We start from the raw sequence: 25000 nt of genomic DNA on the forward strand, positions 1-25000 counted from the left end.
TGTGTGTGTGCGTGCGTGTGCGTGCGTGTGCGTGTGCGCGAGTGTGAGAGAACACGTCGTACCGTCACATCTGCATCCTCCCCTAGAGTGCAGAAGCCCTTTGCAGTGAACCTCATTTAATTTATCTTGGGAGCAGTTCAAGTTTATTTAAAGAAGCCGGTAATTAAGGGACGCTTGACAATAAAAATGACAAGCTGTGCTTGTGTCTCCTACTGGACTTCTTTCTGTGGTGGTTTGACTGGGTGGGTAGTTTCTGTCTACCTCCGAGCTGAAAGGTGTCTGGAAAGGTTTGAGGTCTCCATCAGGTCTCCATCACTAGCCTCTCACAGCCACTCTCTCCAGAATGGTGTGTTTGTGTTGATTAACTATATACGTACAGTAAGGACTCTGAAACTGGACAAACTGGGCTCTATAGAGTCATTTAAGGACCATTTAGACCTGAGTTAAAAACATTCACTTTGAAAGAATATATATTCAAAGATTTGTGCCACATTTTTACGACTTTTCAAAAATAGCAGATCTACAAGCTCGCTTGTAGGTCGCTTGTAGGTCGCTTGTATCTCGCTTGTAGATCTGCTATTTTTCAATAGCTAAATTATAACATAATGTTTAAAACACCAAAAGGGGTTCCCGCCCAAAATGGGTTATGGCACTACTGGATGCAGTCTACTCAAGAATGCTACGAATGGCACTAGGTGTCACATGGACGGACCGCATCAGAAATGTGGACCTCTATGGGGACCTACCACGCGTCACAGACAAAGTCAGAGCTGGCAGGGCACTGCGTCAGGCACACCAGAACTTGAGGCAAGTAAATTGACCCTATGGGAGCCAACCCAGGGCAAAGAGCTCAAGAACCTGATGTTGGATAGGAATTTGTGGAGGGCAGCGATCCAAGAATCCCGAGTTGGTGCTGGCTAGAACTCACTTTCGCAGCAACTAACTAAGGCACTACTTGAGGATGCAACACATAGTGACTGTACTTGTTTTTGTATTAGCATTATGATAAGCCTTATTTTAATATTGCTCATCTATGTCATTCTAATAAAAGTATAGTCACATTTTGCCTTTCAATAACTGAAAGTCAACACAACAGACACTAGAGTGACATACATTAGGATATTATACTATTGTGATATGACATACGTTTTTTATAAAAAATATAAAGATCGGATCAGGAAAGACCGGTATCGATATGTCTCAAAAATCAAAATCAAATCGGATCGGGAGCAAAAAAACGTGATCGGGACATCCCTAATTTTGACCTTATTTTAGCTCCCGTCGCTAGCCTCCATAGGCCTCCCATGGTAGAAACAGCCTACATCCCAATCCTCGGTGCACACGGTCTATGTGTTTAAAGTGCTCAGAATGTGATGTTGAGAGCTTAATAAAAATGTATTAATTAATTAATTTGATTAATTACTGGCCTCACGTTACCGCCCTGGGGAATGTATGTGTTAATTGGTGAAAATTCTCACCATGTATGTGTGTGATCTAGAACGTTCAAATTAAGATTTTGTACAGCATATTTTTGGATGTTTTCCTTGTGACCTGATCTATTGTTGTGGGTTAGGGTTATTGTGTGGTCCCCAGAACCCACAGAGTTCACTCTAAATGATGACTTCCACATGGAGATGTACCACAAGAGGCTTTTTTCCCTCACGGCTCCATTTGCAAACTCCGGATTTCACTGTTTACAGACTGGTGCTTTGTGCTTCTTCTCATGTCCTCTCTGTGAAAAGGGTGTGTGTGTGTGTGTGTGTGTGTGTGTGTGTGTGTGTGTGTGTGTTTCCGTGTGTGTGTGTGTGTGTGTGTGTGTTTCCATGTGTGTGTGTGTGTGTGTGTGTGTGTGTGTCTGTGTGTGTGTGCGTGTGCGTGTGCGTGTGCGTGTGCGTGTGCGTGTGTGTGTGTGTGTGTCTGTGTGTGTGTGTGTGTGTGTGTGTGTGTGTCTGTGTGTGGGGGGGTCTGTGTGAGACATGTGTGTATATCTTGGGGGTTGAACATGTTCCATTAGCATTGGGCTATATTTGTCGCAAGACAGCAAGATAGATAGTGAGATAATACAGACGCAGACCTTTCTGTTTCTGCCTCTGGGTCTCTTGGTATCTCTGTCAGTCCCACGCAGGACTCTGTCTGTCTCTCCATGTGTGTTTTCTCAAGCTTTCTGTTGTGCTCCTCCCATGCATGGATGTATGAGGAACGACGTAAGACCATGTTGTCCTTGCTTTCAATGGGGGCTGCTTTAGGAATAGCGATGAGGTTGGGGGATTAGCTTCAAGTCGAGAGAAGGGTTAAGTATTCAGTGTATAGTAGTGAGGGTGAAGGCTGGGGTCATGCAATTAATGCAACAGAATGCTGTGTGTGTGTGTGTGGTGAGTGCATGTGCATTTTTGTGTGGTGAGGGCGTGTGCATGTGTGTCAGAGACTGGTGGTCACATGAGCACTGCAGCGGGTGATTAACTGAGACTACATCACCAGAGAAAACAATGTCTAACCTCACAATGTGTGTGTGTGTGTGCGCGCGTGTCTGTGTGTGTGTGCGCGTGCGCGAGAGCGTGACCTTGGCAACCTTGTCTCTGTCTTATTTCTCCTTGAAGGAACGTGAGGGAGGAGAGGGTGGAGGATGAGGGAGAGGAGGAGAAGGATTTCATTTGATCTCCCTCCCCTGTGCAGGGAATACTCTCTCCTTTCCGTTCTGCGTCTGCCTGTCCGTCCGTCGCCTTGTGTGCTGAATAGAGACTGTCCTTGGAATTAATGTCTTGGCTCTCCGGCACTCACACTCCTCGTTTCATTTTGGATTAAATGCTGTTCCGCACACGACCTCCCCGACACCCCAAATCTAAATCCGGTTTTGACTATACTGACATTTCACTGTGTTCATTTTACTCTTGAGAGAGTGTTCTAATGTAACCAAACAGACCTGTAAGGGTCTACATAATTACATTTGTACAGTCTTGGTGTTACAAATGGATAAATTAATGCTGACGTTCTTACCTTGTCGGTCGGATTGCTGCTTGATTTGCTATTGACAAACTTTGGCCGTTTTTCCCTTTTGGGGCCCTTCAAGTGCCTTGAGGAGTAGACAAAACAAATACACCGCATGGGATTCAAGTAGGGTTGCTTGGGAAAAATAAAACTTGTTCTAGTGCTTCCTATCATCATGACTGAACTCACACCAGAGCCCCCACAGCTGTCTCACAGTAGTATTTAAATAGGCTTGATCAATAATTCTCTCTATCTTGTCTTTCGCTTAAGGGATTCTAGCCAGTAGGGATGCTCTGATGTATCGGCTGTACATACTGTAGGTAATGGCTGATACAGGCCTTGTTGACTGCCGTGAGTGGATCGGAAATATGATGATATGAATCGATTGCCGCAGCCAATGTTCATCTGTTGTTTCATAAATCTACGTCTAGTATGTGATTGGATTTGTGCTCATTAATAGAGCGTGATGAAGGCCTGAAGGATTTTAAATGAATAACAACAACAAAAATCTGTATCGGGTATATCGGTCAAATTGTTTTTTTTTTTAAACATATTTTGTCCTGGGATTACATTTTTGGGATACAAAATCAGTGCCTCTCTACTCGCCAAAGTCTTAAGTATCTGATTAAATGCAGTGCTGCACCATTTACCAGCCCCACACCTTTTAGAGGGGTGCAGAAAAGACAGTTGATAGTGGGCACACAGCTTTCGTTCCAGTAATGTCAGGAGGCATAATACAATTCAAGTAGTGCGTGCGTCCGTTTCATTTTAATCTGGTGAAACATATAGCAAAGGCCTCCTGTGTGTGTGTGTGTGTGTGTGTGTGTGTGTGTGTGTGTGCGCGTGTGCGTGTGCCGTGCGTGCGTGTTACTGTAGTGTGTAGTGTACATGTGTGTTTCCGAGCAACTCCGAAAGTCAATTTTTTATTCTCAATGTTAAACTAACACTCAGGAGTTTATGCCCTTCATAGAGGAGCTATTTGGGTCTCCTTGTCCGCTTGTCATTTTATCATGCTTTTTATAGGCAAAATATGTAATTAGAGTACAATGCTACAATGCTATGTTTACTTTATGTGGAGTAGATGTATAATCTTTCTCATTGTGGAGCTGATGTTGTAATGTAAGGCAAGCTGCTGGTCTGTTCACCACCTTGCAGTTCAATAGGTATAAATTGATCTAAATGTACATTGTTCGACTGCATGTCAGTGTGTAATTAGTGAATGGTTTAAAATGATGGTGCGCTAAAAGAAAGTATAAGAGCAAGGCCTCCCCATGCAATCTTTAGTTGATTGTAAAGGAAGCTTCACAAATCACAATGCGGTGTTCAGTGGTGAAGCCATACGGCTGCATGTGTGCATGTTCTTTTGTGGTGACGGTTACTTTTAACCAAATGGAAATGGTGATCTTCATAAATACTTCACTAATATGAATAAGTGCTTCACAAGAACAATTTTGGTCTAACTAAGAGATTCATCGGATGTCTTTTACATGAGTTTCATTTGTGTTTTAACTGAAGATACTTCTGTTTCATGACACCATATACTATAGCACCATGAGTTGTGATTGGTTTACTTTTGAGGGGTCAACATACTGTCACATGCAGGACATGCAGTAGATACACACGTACTGTACTTGATGTCCTGTTCTTAATGGCTTTGGCCTATGGCCACGCAGTAAAAAAAATTAACATTCTAGAATTTCGTATGAGACTCGTGATAAAAGCTGAATCATGGCAGCTTCAGGAGTGAGCAGCAGACCATCTTCCCTTTCCCCTTTCTTCCTTCCCCCCTCTGTCAGGCATTCCCATCATCTCTCGATGAAAATGGATGATATGCAGTTTGTTGTCTATTATCTCCTGGCTGGCAGGTATATGTGTTTGTGAATTATAACAGTACAGCTTCACTGGAGACTTCTCTTTCAGTCTGGCAAAGATGGAGAACTGTAGCTGGAGAGGACAGGAGAAAAGTCTATCTCGGTGTTGTCACTTCTGAAATTGGGCCAGTCAGTCACATTCTGTGTTATGTTAAATGGTGCTCTCCTACAGATGCATTACTCAAGTAGTTACATTTTATACCTTAGTATGAGGACACATCACCTCACACACCCACAGATACATGACACACACACACACACACACACACACACACACACACACACACACACACACACACACACACACACACACACACACACACACACACACACACACACAGCTTCACATTGGTATTCATGTTATTTTTCATGAACCTTTGGTTGCTTTCATATAGCAGAACTTCTTGATGACCTCATCAATCACCCTGTGTTTACAACACAGCCCCTGCTCTTGCAAAATATTAATCTTTGTCATCAGCTCACTTTATTTATTTATTTTTTATCCCACGATTTTGTAACCCATTTTTCACCCCTGTGTCAATTATCTAATGTAATCCTGGGCTCTACACACCCTCCGCCAACCTGGAGAGAGAAACGGACTTGAACTCATGCTTCCTTCATGCATGAGTGTCCAGGAAACTCCCATGGCGCATGGAAGGAACACGTTATTCCAACCAGTTCCTTTCCCCTCCATCAGGCGCCCCGGCTGGCCAGGATTACTGCATGTTTTTTGTGAGGGTACCTACACCGCCTCGGGTATGGGCACTGATGACGTGGAGGAGGGAACACGCCGCCAGCACCCACAGCATCCCCAGTGGGAATCGAACCCAGGACCTTCTAGCTGTGAGGTGATATGGCTGAATTTCTGACACTAAACGCATGAGACATCAACTTCCCTTGTAGATCTTTATTTGACGTGCACTCAGTATACACGGATGCCACTGGCTCGCAGGCCGGTCCTCCCAAGAAGCATAAGCAATTCAATCACAGAGCTATACTTTATATACAGTCTTAGCCCCACCCACAAGGTGGATCTACAGAATGAGAGCAGACAGGATGGGGAGGTGAATGAGCAAAGGACCATTTGTTTACACACAAAGGAAGAGGAAGAGGGGGGGGGGGGGGGGTGGGACGGAACAGGTGAGACGGGAAGGGGGGGGACTTGCTCTCCCAACATGGACAGGAAGAGACGGGGGTTGTGAGGTGGAGGTGTGGAGAGGGTCTAAGTGACAACCGCCAAATGTTGCCCATAGATCACAGCATGGTTACAGTGTTCCAAGGCCCGTCTAGACTAATTTAGTGTATTCAATTACCATGGTACTATAGGCTCATTTAAATGTATTCCAATGAGCTTTTGGTGATGGTAAATTCCTCGTCAAATCCTTCCTCTTGTTAATTAAAACAACAGCTTAATTAAACAATAATTTGAATTTTCCATCAATATCAAAATAATACATCATAATACATTTGAACAAAATACATTGTAAGCATGGTTTAAGCAAAGGGATGACACAATGCGATTTTTTTGTTGAACTTTGTGCTTCTTTCCTAGCAATTGTAGCAATTTGTTGAACTTTGTGCTTCTTCCCTAGCAATTGTAGCAATACTTTCCATAAAGTTCTGTGCAGTGTCTTTGGCCCCACATTTCTCATAGAGTCGTCTCAAATGCTGTAAGTCTCTCTTCATGCGGGCTTGAGTATTGAACTGTCCTTTTCAGTGTCAGCACTCATTCTGGGTGACACACCTCACACAGTCACAGACATGCATTTCATTTGCATACCATCCCCACAGAATGAGTAGAGTCAACAAACTCACTCAAGGAAAACATTTACTTGTAAATTAGATTTACATTACTTTCTCATACCCATTCACACAGAAAAGTGAAAAATAGAAATGAGATATAGACAAACTACACATACTCCTCTATTTTTTTTTTTTTTAGACTGACTTAGGGACCTGACACCAGTATGCGCACTCAATCACTAGCTCATTTACATCTATGCAACAGTGCCAGTCGTTTCGTCCCTAAGGTCAACTCACTTACATGGAGACTATATATTTGACTAATAAGAAAATCCTGTAGGCTTAACAATCCAAATTAACTTATCTAATTTACAAAGGATCCAAGAAATCCCTAAAAATGATACTAATACAGTACCCTGTTGATTTAGCACGGCAAACTATAACATAACAAATAAACCAGAAGACATCATATATTCCAAACAATATTTTCTTTCCAGGTATTGCATTAGCTTTTTTTAGCAACAAACTGGCATGCTGCAGGTGTCGATTTTCACACCTTACACCTACCTCCCTTAACTGAAGGAAAGAAGTTAACATGGTATAGACATTATTTTCCATTTCATCCTATGAGTCAGGTCATCTTTGGTGTGCGTGATTTTGGTTAGGAGATTTTGTACTTGGTAATGTTATTTTCTATATAACACAATTTTCACAATTTACACAATACAATTGTTTTAACAACACAGATCAATCCCACTGCCTCCTTGACAGCTGCAATGGGGCACCTTTTCCCCTGGCATCGGCGGCCATCTTCTGATAGGGGTGTGTGTGTGTGTGTGTGTGTTGTTGAGGCGGTGGGCAAGTCACATGCTGCTACTTTTAGCAGACTTCCGAAAAGTGTCTTCCCATTTCCATTTCACCTTCTTTTTCTTCCCATCGGGATCGGAAAATAAAGGCATCTTTCTGGCCTTAGATTTAAGGAATGGAGGCGTGAACCTCTCCCTTCCTGCCAACTCTGACAGTGCGTGCAAAAACTTACGGAACGCAACTGCCGGTACTTTGGTGATCTCCTCCTTCACTGGCCGGCCCGCCGGAACCCCCTCTGGGCGCATGAGTGTGCACTCCTCTCCCACCGCCTGTCGAACGAGCAGATTCTTGACACCCTCGACGTCCGTCGCTGCTTTGACGATTAGGGTTGTGTAGGTAGGCTCCAGGGCCTCCGAAGGAGATGTCCCCTTGTTCTCAACGTCTGTCGCTGGCTTGTCTCCGGTCCCGAACTGCTCAGCAGGAGCCTCCGTCTTTGTAGTCAGGAGCCTTCCTGCGCTGTGCACAGGAGATGTCCCCTTGTCGTTGACGTCTGTCGCTGGCTGCTCTGCTCCTGCTGGTTTTGGTTCTGTTCTCCCCACCTCGATGTCAGACGATTTCCTCTTGGTTGAAGGCTGTGGACCGTCCGCACGGGCTCCCGCAGGCACCGTCTCCTCTCCGTCTGGGCATCGACTGGCCTCCATGCAGCCCAGGTCGAGAGTCAGAGGCTGTGGACCGTCCGCACGGGCTCCCGCAGGCACCGTTTCCTCTCCGTCTGGGCATCGACTGGCCTCCATGCAGCCCAGGTCGAGAGTCAGAGGCTGTGGACCGTCCGCACGGGCTCCCGCAGGCACCGTCTCCTCTCCGTCTGGGCATCGACTGGCCTCCATGCAGCCCAGGTCGAGAGTCAGAGGCTGTGGACCGTCCGCACGGGCTCCCGCAGGCACCGTCTCCTCTCCGTCTGGGCATCGACTGGCCTCCATGCAGCCCAGGTCGAGAGTCAGTGCCCGCTGCGAAGACAAAGGAGACCTCCGAGGAGCCAGCGGTCCGCTCTCTTCCCTTGGAAGTTCCTCCATACGATCCTCCAGTTGTCTCTTCCTCCATCCACCTTGAAAATACTTTTTTGTGGCGGTCATATTTGTCTTAAATGACTTTTTCTTACTAATTTTCTTCTCATATTTTGCAACCATCTCTTCTTTTTCTGTGGCCGCCGGCGCACTTTTTTTGTTTCCCATATTGAAATACTGTCTCTGGCAAGCACGGTTCTTTGGCTGCGACGTCTCTGGCAAGCACGGTTCTTTGGCTGCGTCTCTGGCAAGCACGGTTCTTTGGCTGCGACGTCTCTGGCAAGCACGGTTCTTTGGCTGCGACTTCTCTTAATGCAACACGGTTCTGCGTCTCTGGCAAGCACGGTTCTTTGGCTGCGTCTCTGGCAAGCACGGTTCTTTGGCTGCGTCTCTGGCAAGCACGGTTCTTTGGCTGCGTCTCTGGCAAGCACGGTTCTTTGGCTGCGTCTCTGGCAAGCACGGTTCTTTGGCTGCGTCTCTGGCAAGCACGGTTCTTTGGCTGCGTCTCTGGCAAGCACGGTTCTTTGGCTGCGTCTCTGGCAAGCACGGTTCTTCGGCTGCGACTTAACAAGGTCTCTCTTTTCTCTTTTTTTTTTTTTTTTTTTTTTTTTCAAAATATGAGAATTAGCACTTAATCTGGAAGGTTCTCACCGTTTCAGTGTAGCCACAGGTTTTTTTTAAAATCCTGGCGTTTTGAACTCCGTAGATTCAGCATTTGACTCTTCTGTAGATCTGTCCGTTTGTTGAAATCAGTCAGTTTTGATCTTCCGGAGTTTTAGACGACAACAGGATCCCACTTCTCGACACCAAACTGATATGGCTGAATTTCTGACACTAAACGCATGAGACATCAACTTCCCTTGTAGATCTTTATTTGACGTGCACTCAGTATACACGGATGCCACTGGCTCGCAGGCCGGTCCTCCCAAGAAGCATAAGCAATTCAATCACAGAGCTATACTTTATATACAGTCTTAGCCCCACCCACAAGGTGGATCTACAGAATGAGAGCAGACAGGATGGGGAGGTGAATGAGCAAAGGACCATTTGTTTACACACAAAGGAAGAGGAAGAGGGGGGGGGGGGGGGGTGGGACGGAACAGGTGAGACGGGAAGGGGGGGGACTTGCTCTCCCAACATGGACAGGAAGAGACGGGGGTTGTGAGGTGGAGGTGTGGAGAGGGTCTAAGTGACAACCGCCAAATGTTGCCCATAGATCACAGCATGGTTACAGTGTTCCAAGGCCCGTCTAGACTAATTTAGTGTATTCAATTACCATGGTACTATAGGCTCATTTAAATGTATTCCAATGAGCTTTTGGTGATGGTAAATTCCTCGTCAGAGGCGACAGCACTACCGACTGTGCCACCCATGAGCTCACTTTGGAATAGTCCATTAGAAAGTCTTTCTGATGTTGTCTCATACAACAGCAGCGTGTACACATCTGCCAACCATCCATCTTCAGACACCACCAACCGCTGTGCCAGAGCCTTATGTACTCGCTGGGTGATGCATGTAGCATGTTGCTACTATGATTCATTGAATGCCCCTTATTAATGTTACGATTAGCAAGAAGAGGTGGGGTTGATAACTGATCACCTTCTCTCTTTGCAGCCTCCTTTATATAACACAACATTTTCATGACATGTAAAACCACGTTGTTCTGAAATCGCTCGTTGGAAGTACGTTCATGAAAGTTAATGCACATAACGGAACACAGGTATCAAAGCATTGACTGTACATATATTACTTTACCAAATTGGATTTAGAAGGACTTCAAGCCCTGGGCACACGTGCGTGTCAACTCAGCGCTGCATGATGCAGAGGTGATGGAGTATGCCGAGTGGAAAATCAGTTTTCCCCTACGAAAACTTTTCTCTTACATATATTATCATATTTCACGGTGGCTTTGTGTAACACAGACTGAGATGTGTTATTTTCAGATTTTCAATTTGGCTGGCGGCGAATCCGAATCGGGCAAACGATTAAAATGTAGGCATTATCACCCTCTACTGTCTGTCTGTCTGTCTGTCTGTCTGTCTGTCTGTCTGTCTGTCTGTCTGTCTGTCTGTCTGTCTGTCTGTCTGTCTGTCTGTCTGTCTGTCTGTCTGTCTGTCTGTCTGTCTGTCTGTCTGTCTGTCTGTCTGTCTGTCTGTCTGTCTGTCTGTCTGTCTGTCTGTCTGTCTGTCTGTCTGTCTGTCTGTCTGTCTGTCTGTCTGTCTGTCTGTCTGTCTGTCTGTCTGTCTGTCTGTCTGTCTGTCTGTCTGTCTGTCTGTCTGTCTGTCTGTCTGTCTGTCTGTCTGTCTGTCTGTCTGTCTGTCTGTCTGTCTGTCTGTCTGTCTGTCTGTCTGTCTGTCTGTCTGTCTGTCTGTCTGTCTGTCTGTCTGTCTGTCTGTCTGTCTGTCTGTCTGTCTGTCTGTCTGTCTGTCTGTCTGTCTGTCTGTCTGTCTGTCTGTCTGTCTGTCTGTCTGTCTGTCTGTCTGTCTGTCTGTCTGTCTGTCTGTCTGTCTGTCTGTCTGTCTGTCTGTCTGTCTGTCTGTCTGTCTGTCTGTCTGTCTGTCTGTCTGTCTGTCTGTCTGTCTGTCTGTCTGTCAGTCAGTCAGTCAGTCAGTCAGTCAGTCAGTCAGTCAGTCAGTCAGTCAGTCAGTCAGTCAGTCAGTCAGTCAGTCAGTCAGTCAGTCAGTCAGTCAGTCAGTCAGTCAGTCAGTCAGTCAGTCAGTCAGTCAGTCAGTCAGTCAGTCAGTCAGTCAGTCAGTCAGTCAGTCAGTCAGTCAGTCAGTCAGTCAGTCAGTCAGTCAGTCAGTCAGTCAGTCAGTCAGTCAGTCAGACTCCACTCTCCTCTGCTTACATCATCTGCAAACTGAACAGTGTAAAAAAGAATCCTGAGTGTTAATTTAATGCCTGATTAAATGGATCAGTACATTTGTCCACTCTCTCAGAGTTCAATCACTTACTGTGTGTGTGTGTGTGTGCATGTGTGTGTGCGTGTGCATGTGTGTTTGTGCGTGTGCTGCCGCCTGACAGCCTGAACGTCTCCCCTGGCTGACCGAGATCAGCTTAGTATTATTTACATGCTGGCGTTTGAGAGAGTTATGGTGCAAACTGCAAACCCCAAAGGGAAATCTGAGGAATTCTTGTAGTGTCATCTCCCATCTTTACTTTGTTGTTAATCGTGAGCTCTCCTTTGACTGAAGTGACTGAGTTATAATTTGTTGTGCTTTGTGTTTTGCACCAAAAATAGCAGATCTACAAGCTAGATCTGTTTTCAGTGCAAGACACCAGTGTGGAACTACTATAAACCAGGCGTATGACAATTATGCCTGAGGACCTTTTTAAATGCTCTATTCAGAGCTCAGGCATAGTCACCTTTTTAACATTGAAGTCTCTAGAAAAAGATAAAAAAACAATTTACACTACAATCCTTGCTATTGACCGAGACAAGTCCCCTTTCAGTCACTGATACATTCCATGTGAAAGCATCCACCTGACATGCCCATGATGACGTTTGTGGGCAGTTAGTAATCCTAGACCACTATTTTGCGAACATGGACAATGTCATGGCCACCAAGGGTAGTGGAAGGGTTGTTTTCACATTCCTCGTCTTAATTCCAGTGACATCACTGGAGTAAACCGTTCAGTATGGCTTTGGTGGTGTTTCAGAGAAACAGAAGACTACACATTATTATGGCTGTTAGTGGAACATTAGCCCCACAACATATGAAGAGATAATGTTGAAAATGTAAACCTTCTCGGTGCATCCGGGTTGGCTGTTAGTTAGTTAGTGTTTCCGGTAGTTAATCAAACTAATCGATTTTATCATTTCTAAAAAGTAATTGATTTTCAAAAAGTATGCTATTTTAGGATAAAAGGGAAGGTGCGCGAAGGTGCGCGTAGTGAGGAAGCTGGATGGATGCTATTAAATATGGACAACCACCCTAATTCCCTTCACTTGGACATTTTGGGAAGGCTTGGCACCAGTGGGAATGATGGATTCATTCTCCCCCTTGGTCAACCAGTAGACTGTCCTTTGTGCCGTTAGCTATGAAGATGTATAATGAGGATCACCTGTTCTTAACTCTTTTTTTGCCCGTTAGGTGGTAGCACAAGCATAGATAAGCTGTGCCAGCCATAGGCTCCTCTCTATCAGGGAGGAGGGGGTTGTTGTTGTGAGAATTCATCATGAACATTAACGCACACCCTTTACCTCTCGCCAGAAACGGTTATATGTCGGGAGCGAGACAAAGTCTCAAATGACATCCGGAAATCGGATGAGCGACGGCTCACCATTGACACGCTTGAAGCTTTAGACACACTTGAAGATTTATAATATTGTAACCGTGATGCAACATAATGTTAGAAATCGGCCCAGAACATCCACACTTTGATCTGCTGTGGGGATGCAGCGTAGATTCAGAGAAAAAGTCGGGGCTTAAACAAGGAAGTGAATGGGTGTGCGGGTGCGGGCACAAAACAGGTCGGGCGGGGCTGAGCAAGGCGTTGCCTAGCAACCGGCCGTTGCCAAAGAAATGATTTTAACAAGACTGTTTCGATTAAAAAAGCCTTAAGATGTCCCTGGACATCTTGGGGCACCCCGTGGTTTATACTTTGTTTCTTCTGTTCCTCTCTCACAGTCCACTTATGTTCCTCTTGGTCTCTCTTTATCTCTCTTACACAAGTATGCATATTCAGTTAATTAAAAATGTCTCCGGAAAACATGGGATTATGCTGAGCACACTGGATGCATCATTTGTCTATCTAGTCATACAACTGAGCCCAACACAGAAAGCAAGCCCTCCTCCCATCTCACGTTAATAATTGTGAAACTGTTATAATCCATCTCCAGGCTATTATTAGCATGTTGGGTGAAACACTTTGGGTGTGTGAAAATTGATAGAATTCCTCCCTGCTCATTTTTCATGAGTGTTTACAGACAAATGCTGTGTTAACTCTGTGTAAGCTCATGACAAATAAAAACCCATAGCAGAAATGAGGTTGGCTACAGAAACATTGGCTACAGAAACATAAAAGTAAAATTATAAATCTGTACTTCAGTTGGGAGGTTTATACTGAATTCAGTGCTGTCTCTTGGCATTACAGAGATAAATTTCAGTGGATGTATGTGACTGCATGGTATATGGAGAAGGGCCCCTGGCGATGTTGTCTACGCCCCAGTGCGAAATGCTCCACTGATGGATAACTACCCGATTAAGACAGATGCCTTCCTGTGCTGGCACGCCAACATGGACATCAAGCCGGTTGATTGCGACCTACGGTTGCGAAAGACGCCCTGAGGGCGAGAAGCAACCTCGACCTAGAGGTCTAGGTCGCGTGCACGCATCCGCCTGGGTGACGGCAGACTGCTGGGCGAGTGCTGACCATAGACTGTAAAAAATATGGACAAAGCGTTCCCCGGGTTTAACATGAACGTAAAATGAAGCCTGTCAGTCCTTGAATTGTAAGTCGCGATCTTTCTAGATCCGTTTGGGCCCAGCTGGCCCATTGGCTGGCCCAGCCAACGAGGCGGGACTTCCCCCCTTCTTCTTAGTTGGTTTTTATTTTGACTCGAGTGGGTGGGGAATCCCGATCATAGACTGTAACGGTATAGCCACTCCCCTCAGAACATTTTCCAAAAAGAATATTATGACATTAGAAATGAGACTTTAAACTAGTGACTGGAAGCAGAAAGTATTCATGACCATGTTTATTAAGGTAATACAGTCTAGGTGAAGATGGGCCCAAATACATGGACTTCTATGGGGCTATGGGTTTTTTGGGCCCAATGACAGCGCCACAACAGGCCAGTATATGAACTTTCAGGAAATCCCGATTTCCTTGTGGCTTCACAAAATATCTGTCTGACTGCCCCCCTGGTGCTGACGCTTTGGCATGGGGGGTCAGATGAATGGAATGTGTGGACATATGGAATCTCAGAACCGATCAGCTCTATACTGGAGATATAAGTGTTTGAGGTCAGATGTAGAGTTGCTGGCTGGCTCCATATATGCAGATCTAGGTGATGATCCAGTCTTCTCCATGTATGGTTATCCAGGGTTAGATGAGGTCAGTGTCTTTGACCAATAAATGCACAAGATCTAAGGGTCTCCATGATGTCACGTGATGTCACGAAGCGTGACCATATATGGAGGCGTGATATGGCCATTTATTGACATTCCCATATGGGGAAGAGCCCACCCTGGGCAAGACCTACGCTTAAAAGACTATCAGCAAAAGTGCGGGATTTTAGCGGAAGTATCGCAGAAGGAAATGACGTTGATGCTTTACAAATCAGTTTACATTCTCCGCGAATGAAACAAGTGTTGTGATTGGTCGGGAAAATATCGTATCCGGGGGAAATACATCTGACGGATATTCCGGAGGATACAACCGCCGATAGCTTCTCTGCCTTGTGACCAGGCTTTTCTTTTCGCAGATAAGTAAGCCAGGCGTGGGGGTGACTAATGGGCAGACGGACTGACAGGAAATGCAGGTTTTCATAGTAAATGCGACCTGCTGTCGCAATAATCATATAGAGTATGATTCAGGCAACATAACTTCGTACAGAGAAGGCATGTCAATATGTTTTTGTGTGGATGGAGAAACAATCATGTTTTGTTCTTTCAGGTTCGTGCGTGCGTGCGTGAGTGCGTGCGTGCGTGCGTGAGTGCGTGCATGCGTGCGTGTATGTGTATGTATGTGATCCCCCTGAGGGAGTGTATTGGACTAGACCTCCGAAACAATGTGCACAGTTTGCTGGCTTTGATTTGTATCTAACCAGTACCCTCCTTCTCTCTCTCAAGAATGTACAAACAGAACTGTTGGTCAAATTCCAGTGAATGTCTCCTTGTTTTCACTGTATAAGTTAACATTGGATAACTACAGCACACTCAATGACCCAATGAGATAAGGTACATATTACGAACTTGGGACATTGTTGGGACATAATATATGCGCATACTGGATATCAGGATATATGTACGTCACAGGTCAGGATTTCTCTGCATGATCTCATACATCAGACATGCCTGGAAAACATAATCTTGCATGTTTTGTGATTACAGAAGTGACCTGCCATTGTTCCAGGTCTGCTTGTTCTGGCTGTTAAGTATTTGCTTTGGAACCAGAGCATTGTCTCACCACAGAGCGCATATCTGAGCCAGGCTGGGTTGCCTAGCCAAATTAGCGTGGCTTGCACTGTGGCACTTCTACAATATACAGTGCAACCTTTCAGATTTGTGCTTTTGGAGGTGCATGCTATTAGAAGTCCCTCAACATGCTATTCCAATTTTATTTAGGGATGATTGGATTTTGTGGTCATGATATATGGTGTTTTTGTAATAAAATAAATAAATACAGTAGGCCTCATTCCACTAGTTTTTTAAGCCAATTCCAGGCGAAAATAATCATGTGTCTGCAACAAACTGTGACATTTGTGGCACCCTCGCTCACCAACCGGTAGGATTCAGACCCCCGCTCACCAACCCATAGGACTCAGGGTCAGTAACAAACCGCCCGCTCACCAACCCATAGGACTCAGGGTCAGTAACAGACCCCCACTCACCAACCCATAGGACTCAGTGTCAGTAACAGACCCCTGCTCACCAACCCGTAGGACTCAGTGTCAGTAACAGACCCCCGCTCACCAACCCGTAGGACTCAGTGTCAGTAACAGACCCCCGCTCACCAACCCGTAGGACTCAGGGTCAGCAACAGAGACCATCCTTCCCAAACGACTTCCCACATGCAAACATGGTCAGTTGTTTGGTTGGAATGCCCCGGCCAACCCGGATGCTCCGAGGAAGACTTGAACATCCATTTCCTTTTGTTTATTGGAAACCCAACTCTTTACTTCTGCTCCACCTCAGGATGACTGCTGAGACAGTCGTAGGTGGATGTGAGAGACACCTCAGGATGACTGCTGAGACAGTCCTAGGTGGATGTGAGAGACACCTCAGGATGACTGCTGAGACAGTCGTAGGTGGATGTGAGAGACACCTCAGGATGACTGCTGAGACAGTCGTAGGTGGATGTGAGAGACACCTCAGGATGACTGCTGAGACAGTCGTAGGTGGATGTGAGAGACACCTCAGGATGACTGCTGAGACTGTCGTAGGTGGATGTGAGAGACAGAATGAGGATGACTGCTGAGACAGTCGTAGGTGGATGTGAGAGACACCTCAGGATGACTGCTGAGACAGTCCTAGGTGGATGTGAGAGACAGAATGAGGATGACTGCTGAGACAGTCGTAGGTGGATGTGAGAGACAGAATGAGGTGAGATGGATTGTCGTTTAGCTACAAATCAAGTAACTGTTTTATTACCCCCGCCTGCCCCTGAGGGTACAGTGTTTGTACAATCATTTTTGGGAGGGTGTGATTTCATGCTTTCAGTTGGAAATAATGGTAGAAAAATGGAAATGAATGTTCCCATTATTCAGATATTCAGCAGTCTGTCCCAGATCTTCTGTCTGTGTGTGTGTGTGTGTGTGTGTGTGTGTGTGTGTGTGTGTGTGTGTGTGTGTGTGTGTGTGTGTGTGTGTGCGCGTGCGTATTTTAGACTGTGCCTGGATAAGCATAAGCCTTAATCTGAATGCATGCAAAATTGCAAATACACATACCGGTGTGTGTGTGTGTGTGTGTGTACTTTCATTTTCATGAGTGCACTTGCATGAGTGTGTGTGGGTTTCCACTCCACCCACTCGCACATTATGGCATATCTGCACAGTAAAATCCCCAGTTAATTTAACTCTGACGGTGTAAAAGGGGACCCAAATGTTAAGATGATTTTACTTTGACAATCAGATAAATACACAGTAAAATCCTTAGTATTAATATACTACTTTGTCTGAAGAAAGTACAAATGGAACCAAATGTACCCGTAATGGGTCCATTTGGTTGCATTTGTGGCCTCTTTGGAGGGGGGTCAGATAGTGATGACCCTGTGTGGGTCCTGACTCCTGACCATGTCAAAATGTCCACAAGACAATTCCAGAAGTAATATGTGGTTAGTGGACATTGTGGCAGGCTCGTATAGTGCAGAACCTCAAAGTAAGGAGCAAAAGCAATCTCCCAGCGGGAATGAATGGGAGATGTGTGCTGATGGAAAGCAAACAGAAACAAATCACGTCCCATACACTGTTCCACGGCTGACGTATCGTTTTCTGTTGGCAGCGGGAGCAAAGAAACAATCTGAAACTTTCACAATCTGAAAAACTGCAGTGACATGAAAAATAAATGAAGAGGTTTCAGTTCAGCCCTGTGGGCTGTTCCGTCCGAACTCAACATCTCCATCTCACCTGCACCTCTCTCTCTCTCTCTCTCTCTCTCTCTCTCTCCCTTCACTCCTCTTCCAACCAGACTATAGTAATTGCTCGACTCGAATTTGTTTATTCTGTATACACTTTATTCCCCCACTGTGATGTCATGTGGGTCAATACTCAATACATCATCATTCATCAACAACCACACTTGCAATTTTCCCAGAATTGCATCTTTCTTGTTACTCTATTATTCTATTTTATTAGGGATCAAGTCCGAAGGGGCAGAGACCCCTTATTGTTTTTGGACCAGTTTTTCGGGCAAGACTATAGTAATTGCTTTATTGAGGGGCGCCTCTCCTATTTTGTCCCAACACGTGTCACATTTGCCATTGACAATGAAAGGAGAATTTAAGTGGACGAGCAAATCGACTATTTTGTCCTAAAAACAAATTGTCGGTGCAACCACATTTTCTAGTTCTTCTCTTAATTGCTTACCTCCTTTTTCTCTCTCTAGCATGCGCTATAGGCAAACAGGGCCATCACATTCACAGCTCTACATTTCATCTTCTTGCTGAGTTTGATTAGAGTCCAGCTTTATTAGGTAATGAACTGTAGAAGGATATAACTGACAAATGCTGAAGCAGATCTTGACCCGTTAATTTGTTGAACACCATAGACACCTTAATAAACCAGTGTCACCCTGTACTCCAAAAGAGTTTACAATCATGTTATTTGAATGATTGAATACTTTATTAACATTTCTCAGAAAAAAAAGCACAGGTAAAGTTTGTTTACAAAGGATCCTAAAACAAAAGGATTTACACTATTTGCACTATGGCTTGTTTCCACTGGGGTCCTGCATATTCAATTAATCAAGCATGAAGATGAGTAAAAGCCTGTATGTGAATTGCGTCTCTTAATGTGTAACTGGAACCAAACCAGGAAAATATTCCCCCCAATGTTCTATTTAAAAACACAGTTTACCAAACTAAATAGCCATTCCCACTGTAATTAGCAAATCCCCTTGAGTATATGTCAACATGTGGTCCCAGTATGTTTTAAAAATAAGTCAATGCCACAAGTGTTTTGTTTGCATTGCATGGATTTGTGTACATGAGAACATGCTCAGCTTTTTGTAGTTTTGTTTCTTTTCAATGGAAAGTAAACATTCTCACACATAAAATGACTCCCCCTAGGCCCATAAAGATAGCCCTATAGCTTTGTGTTCAAATTACAGTAAGAATGCTGTGTATAGACTGCATATATACTGTGTATGCTTCATCATATAATAAAACACAGAAAAATATGTTTTACTCATTTGATTTTTGTCGATTTTTGCAATTTAAAGTAAATCACAGCATTTGTATTGTAATAAAGAGTTTCCCATTACGTACTGACCTTTGCCAGAGGGTTACTCTCTCAACTGAGCTAACGTATTCAGCGTCATTCACACCTGCCCCCCCACCCCCTCCCCCTTGCCATGACTCCCTGAAAAACGTTCAGACAGGGTCGTGACCGTGTGTAGCTTCCTGTCAGAATCAACAAATGGCGTGGTGGGCTGGGAGAGACAAGTCAGCCTGTTTGCTAAGACAGCTGTTTGTGTGTGGCACACTTGGCCATGTTTTGGAATCAGCTCAGGTGTAGCGAGCGATCACAATTTCGGTCAGGGTTGACGTCACGACTACCTAGTCGTTACGTCACCTCCTCCTTTTATAAGGCATCGTGCCAGAATCATTCTTTGTCGGATTATAAACTACAGTCAAGTTTGTATAAGAATATAAACCTAAGCCTTAAAACTAAGCTTACCTTTTAACTTTAAACCCGAAATCTCATCTACTCGGCAAGCCTTTAGTCAAGACTATACTGATACTCCTCCCGAAGCTAGGAGTTACATCTGGTCAGCACTTCCGCTCTTGTGACTGCGGAACATTCTCAACCCTTACAATGTCATTACCCAACACACATTGGACATTATCCCTTGTCGCTTTGTTCCTTATAATTCATTACCCAACACACATTGGACATTATCCCTTGTCGCTTTGTTCCTTATAATTCCAAGGAAGCAACTGTATTATCCACCCTGGTTTCTTCTGAAAGGCCACCCCTCTGTTGCAGTCTGTGTTGCTCACCTCCATTGACAGTGTTAATATGTAGCCTTTATGTCAATGCCTTCCAGGCGTTAGTAGCTGAAAATAGGCTCTTTACTTGCACAGATCACACTTGTACCATTATACAAGATTTGCCGAATCTCGTATATAGATCAGGCTTAGGCGGTTTAATAGCTACACAGCGAAGCACACACACACGCACGCAAGTATGCACGCAGGCACACAAGCGCACGCACGCTCACACACTGCTCGTGTGTTCCATTTGGCTTCTGGTTTGCTCATGTGTTTTCTAGCCTCAGTAATAATTAGTGATAACACTAGTAGGTCGTCCCCGCAGGTTGGTGGAGCTCTGTCTCAGCATGAGAGATGATAGCTGCTGCACTATCCCTTCTCCTACCCACACTTCTATTACTCTCATTTTATATTTATTTTTACTTTCTCCCTTTCTTCTCACTTACTCTATTGCCCATCTCTTTCTGTGACCACTGTCATGATGTGAATAGAAAGGATGTGTGGGTAGAAGAAAGCGGGGAGATTTCAATAGCTGAGGAAATATGGATAGAGAGAGAGCGAGAGAGAGAGAGTGACAGAGAGAGAGAGAGAGATCTGCAGAGCCAGAGGTTCTGTGGAGGATGTGAAAGAGAAGCGAGCAATGGGTGATGTTCTCAAATCAGGAGGAAAAATCAGTGAAGTGAGTGGTGCAACTACGTGTGGGGGTCCCCGGAAGTTCCAGACCCACATGAACGCACCCTGGGTGCCGGTCCGGTTCCGGCCAGCCGCCCCGCGTCTGAAACGGTAGAGAAATGACAGAGTTACCGCGTGGGGGTCCCCGGGGAGTCCCAGGGAGGGTCCCCGGAACATTCAGACCCCCAAGTGTGCGTGTGTGTTTGTGTGTGTGTGTTAAGTTGCGCACAGGTGATGAAAAACAACCATGCTGTTTTCGTGCTCAGACCCACCCAGCCACCCAGCCACCCACACACATAGCTCCGTAAGGGAGTGGTTGCACCACTCAAAAATAGAGCAGGGTGATATTTAATTCATACAAGATAATAGAGAAACCCAGATAGGAGGAGAGAGGTGTTGAAAGAGGTTTCCATCCTCGTTTTGCACAGCCTTTTACGGGGCTGCAGCTGCTGTTGTTGTATTCCACTGTGAGACTCGCTCTGCATTCAGCGGTCTCATCTCTGTCTGACCCTTCATCCATCGCCCTGAATACTCTCCACCTGGAGAGTGGCAGAGAAAAACCAGAGAGAAAGAGGGGGAGGCGGAGAGAGAGTTGCAACAAAGGAGGAATGCAAAAATCCCTGTGAATGTGAAAAAGAGATAAAATGCCCAGATTGTCATTGTGCATTCATGGACGACCAGGACACACAGCAGACATTTGGCCTTTTGTCACTTTAGCATGCATGTTGTTGTCCTCTTATTCCACTGCGGTGACAAGCACATTACACTGGAAACACTCCTTTAAACGTTTATCTGTTGTAAACAGAACCATTGTCATCATGTCTGTAAAGACTCCCTCTACCATCTGTCTGTCGTCCCTCTCTCTCTCTCTCTCGCTCTCTCTCTCTCTCTCTCTCTCTCTCTCTCTCTCTCTCTCTCTCTCTCTCTCTCTTGAGCATTGAACATTGGATCATGTATATGCCATTTTTATCATGGCACGAGTTTTCTCACCCCAGAATAGAAACAAGTAGTGCATGAAGTTATAGTTGCTTGAGCTTGTGTCGTTGCAGAATTTTCTCGGCAGGACTGGTCTCTCACCACCTTCCGCAGCACTCGTACGTAGGTCCTGGAAAGGGCTCTTTTCCATACCATGTGGAGATGGCCCCTGACAGGATGCTCTGAGTAGAAAGATCTCAGGACCTTTATAGTAATACCAGTACCCACACCCTAAGCAGAGTTCAGCTCTTTTCCATGAGATGAATGGGTGTATACTGTGGTCAGTTGTTTCAGCATATAAACAGTGTCTGCCCTGCTGTAGGCCTTATCAGCACCTCACCTTCTGGCCTTCCTCAGGATGTCTGGCCGACCAGGGCCAGGCCCATGTTCACCCACACACGCACGCACACACGCACGCACGCATGCACACATCCACACACAGAAAAACGTGGAGGAGTTACATTGTAACTCATCCCTGGTCCACCACCCTCCTAATATATATGCACGCACACAGACACACACAGACACACACACTCCAAACACTTGCACATAACAATAACTCACCATTGGTCCACCAAAAATGGCAACAGCACTTCTAAATTGACTCTCACTACTATGTTCCAACTCTAAAGCATTGTTCAAAGCCATTAAGTGGAAAATGTCACTACCCTAAACACATGCGTGCGCACGCACACACATACACACACACACACACACACACACACACACACACACACACACACACACACACACACACACACACACACACACACACACACACACACACACAGCGCACACACACACACACACACACACACACACACACACACACACACACATGCATTGCACATACAATGTTTGATCTGTGAGCCATGTAGGGAATGTTTTACAGAGTGCAACTATAGGCTAAACATTCACTAAAGGAGTGGGCTATCTGTGATCTATGTTGTACATGAGAGAGAGTCTACTAGGATTGCATGGCCATATTATCACATACTACTGAGGTTGAGAGAATAAGAAAAAAGAAAGAAGACAAACATAACAGACATTCTTTTGCAGCCTGTGGCTGTGATAACATCAGGCTGTACTGGGTTAGTCTATATATGGTCTGGAGAGCTGTTTCTACGCTTCCAAGAACAGATAGTTGACATTGTATGTGCCCAAACAATGAAGAATCACTTGAATAACTCCATATGTTTGTAATATTAAACAAGGCTTCGGGTATGAACCAAAATCTGTTCATAAAACCGGTCCAAAGTTGAAGTAATTTACAAAAGATTCCTGTATGTCTTTTGGTACAGAAATTGTTTATGTTTCTTGATTAATGAGGCCTATTTTAAAACTTGTAGAAAGGTTGGTCTCATTTGGAGTGGTTTAGCAGAATGCATGAAGACAAGTGATTGTTAGTGCCAGCATTAACTTCATTATTGCCCGCTAGGTGGTAGCATAAGCACACCTAACCTGTGCCAGCCGTCCGCTCTCACTCTACGATCCTCATTCATTTCCGGGTTATTCAGTGAGGTGGGGGCTGTTGTGAGGACATTGATCGTTAGCCGTAAGCTCATAGCCCTTAGCTGTGCGCAGCGATGTGATACAAACGCACAAATGATTTACGATCGTCGGGATACACGATCATGGACAGCGCTCAAAGCTTTAGATATACAAGGCTTTGAAAATCCTCTTATAATGGAGGCTCAATGGAGCTGGATTTAAAAACCCCATAGCTGGTGAGGACGGAGGCTCTCCATAGCAACCGGAGCAATACTAAAAGATAAATTGACAGTTGCCGCTTTCATATGTGGAGTATACGGTTGTATACGAACATGTACGTAGTTAGCACCTTTAGTACCTTAGCCGCCCTAGGGCTACGATTATAATAGCACATTCTTTTCTGTATTAGCCACAGCCTTTGCATGCTCTCTTCTCGGAAACTAGGCGCTGTCCGTGGTTTTGAATGTTCATTGGAACACAGGGTGGTTTTGGAGGTTTCTTTTTGCTAAGAGTGTTGTGAAGGCCCAGTATTTGAGATAGACTTGGTTAATGTAATTGGCTGTGGCATATCTTGACTGTTGAGTTGTTAAATTTCCCTGGAGACAAACAAAATGTGGTGTATAATGCTTTTGTATTCCCATGGGCATGGTGACTACAAAGAGCCTAGTAGTTCCTGCTAATTAGTCACAAGTTCTGTATCACAACATATGTGTATTGCTTTGTTTTTTCTTGTTAAATGTAATTCAAATCATTCTGTATTTTTCAGAATGAAATGGAAAATAATCAGTTCTCTTCAGAGATGATCCAAGTATCTCTCCAATTATTTTCTGTTCGGAGAGAGAGAGAGAGAGAGAGAGAGAGAGAGAGAGAGAGAGAGAGAGAGAGAGAGACAGAGACAGAGAGAGAGAGAGAGAGAGAGAGACCAGAGCTAATCTCCCACATATAATTTTCAGTAGAATCAGAGAGAGGTAGCCAGACAGTGTCTCATCTCAACACAAAGGGAGATCAGATGAGAGGAGACTCAGACCAGTAGAGTCTCATGAATCTGCGATGCAATGTGATCTTTCCTGACAAGAGACGGCTCATGTGATCAGCTTAACCCCTAGTACACATCACACACCCTTTCACTTCACCGCTTTGGATGAAAGGAAAGGACGTGTGCTGATTTCATGCAGTGTGTCGCTCATATGGGTAGATTGGAGGATTAATGCACAAGTTTGCACATGAGGATCCGAAAACAACATATGAGTAGAAATCTTGGTTGATAGCTGCCGTTGAAGTGTGAAGTTGATCAGATGAATGGTTCTCAAGACACACATGCCCTCTTGGAGTGAAGAACAGATGCGTATGTATGTGTGTGTGCATACAGTACCTACATAATATGCAGTACAGTATAGTATAGTACTGTACAGAGAAGGAATGCAGGCAACATTACAATCTTTTCTTTTTTTCTAGCCCAGCTGTGTAAATGTAAAACGCCGATTATATAATTGTGGATTTATCCATTTGTCTATACAGCTGTACATTTGTTTTGTTTTTTCTCCCTAAAGAAACATAGAATAGAATGGCCTCATATAGAATGAAACCAGGCCTACAGCCTCCAGTTGTGTCCATACAAGGTGAAGTACAGTAGATGTAAGTCCTGTGAGAATGACAAGGTTCGAACACAGACATGATATCTTGCAGCACACTGCACTATGCAGATATTATACGGCTATATGTTAACATATCTGGACAGCAGATCATGCACAACATAAACTCCCCAGGCATTTCATCGCTCGGCTAGCTTATATTTATGTCACTGTCAACATCTTAACAAGCAATACCTTGATGCACTGCCCCTGTGTGTGTGTGTGTGTGTGTGTGTGTGTGTGTGTGTGTGTGTGTGTGTGTGTGTGTGTGTGTGTGTGTGTGTGTGTGTGTGTGTGTGCGTGTGTGCGTGCGTGCGTGCGTGCGTTTACAGCCTATGCCCATATATGTTAGACATACTGTACTGTAATGATTGCATGGATCGTT

At 44.8% G+C, this 25000-nt stretch overlaps 1 protein-coding gene across 6 annotated transcripts in view; it reads left to right on the plus strand.

The window, feature by feature from the left end:
• Window positions 1–25000, plus strand: part of kank4 (KN motif and ankyrin repeat domains 4) — a 94280-nt gene that overhangs the window by 25907 nt on the left and 43373 nt on the right. The gene's annotated exons all lie outside the window — the stretch shown is intronic.

Source organism: Protomyctophum bolini (assembly GCF_963924005.1).
Source record: "Protomyctophum bolini genome assembly, chromosome: 8".
In the NCBI taxonomy this organism is placed as follows: domain Eukaryota; kingdom Metazoa; phylum Chordata; class Actinopteri; order Myctophiformes; family Myctophidae; genus Protomyctophum; species Protomyctophum bolini.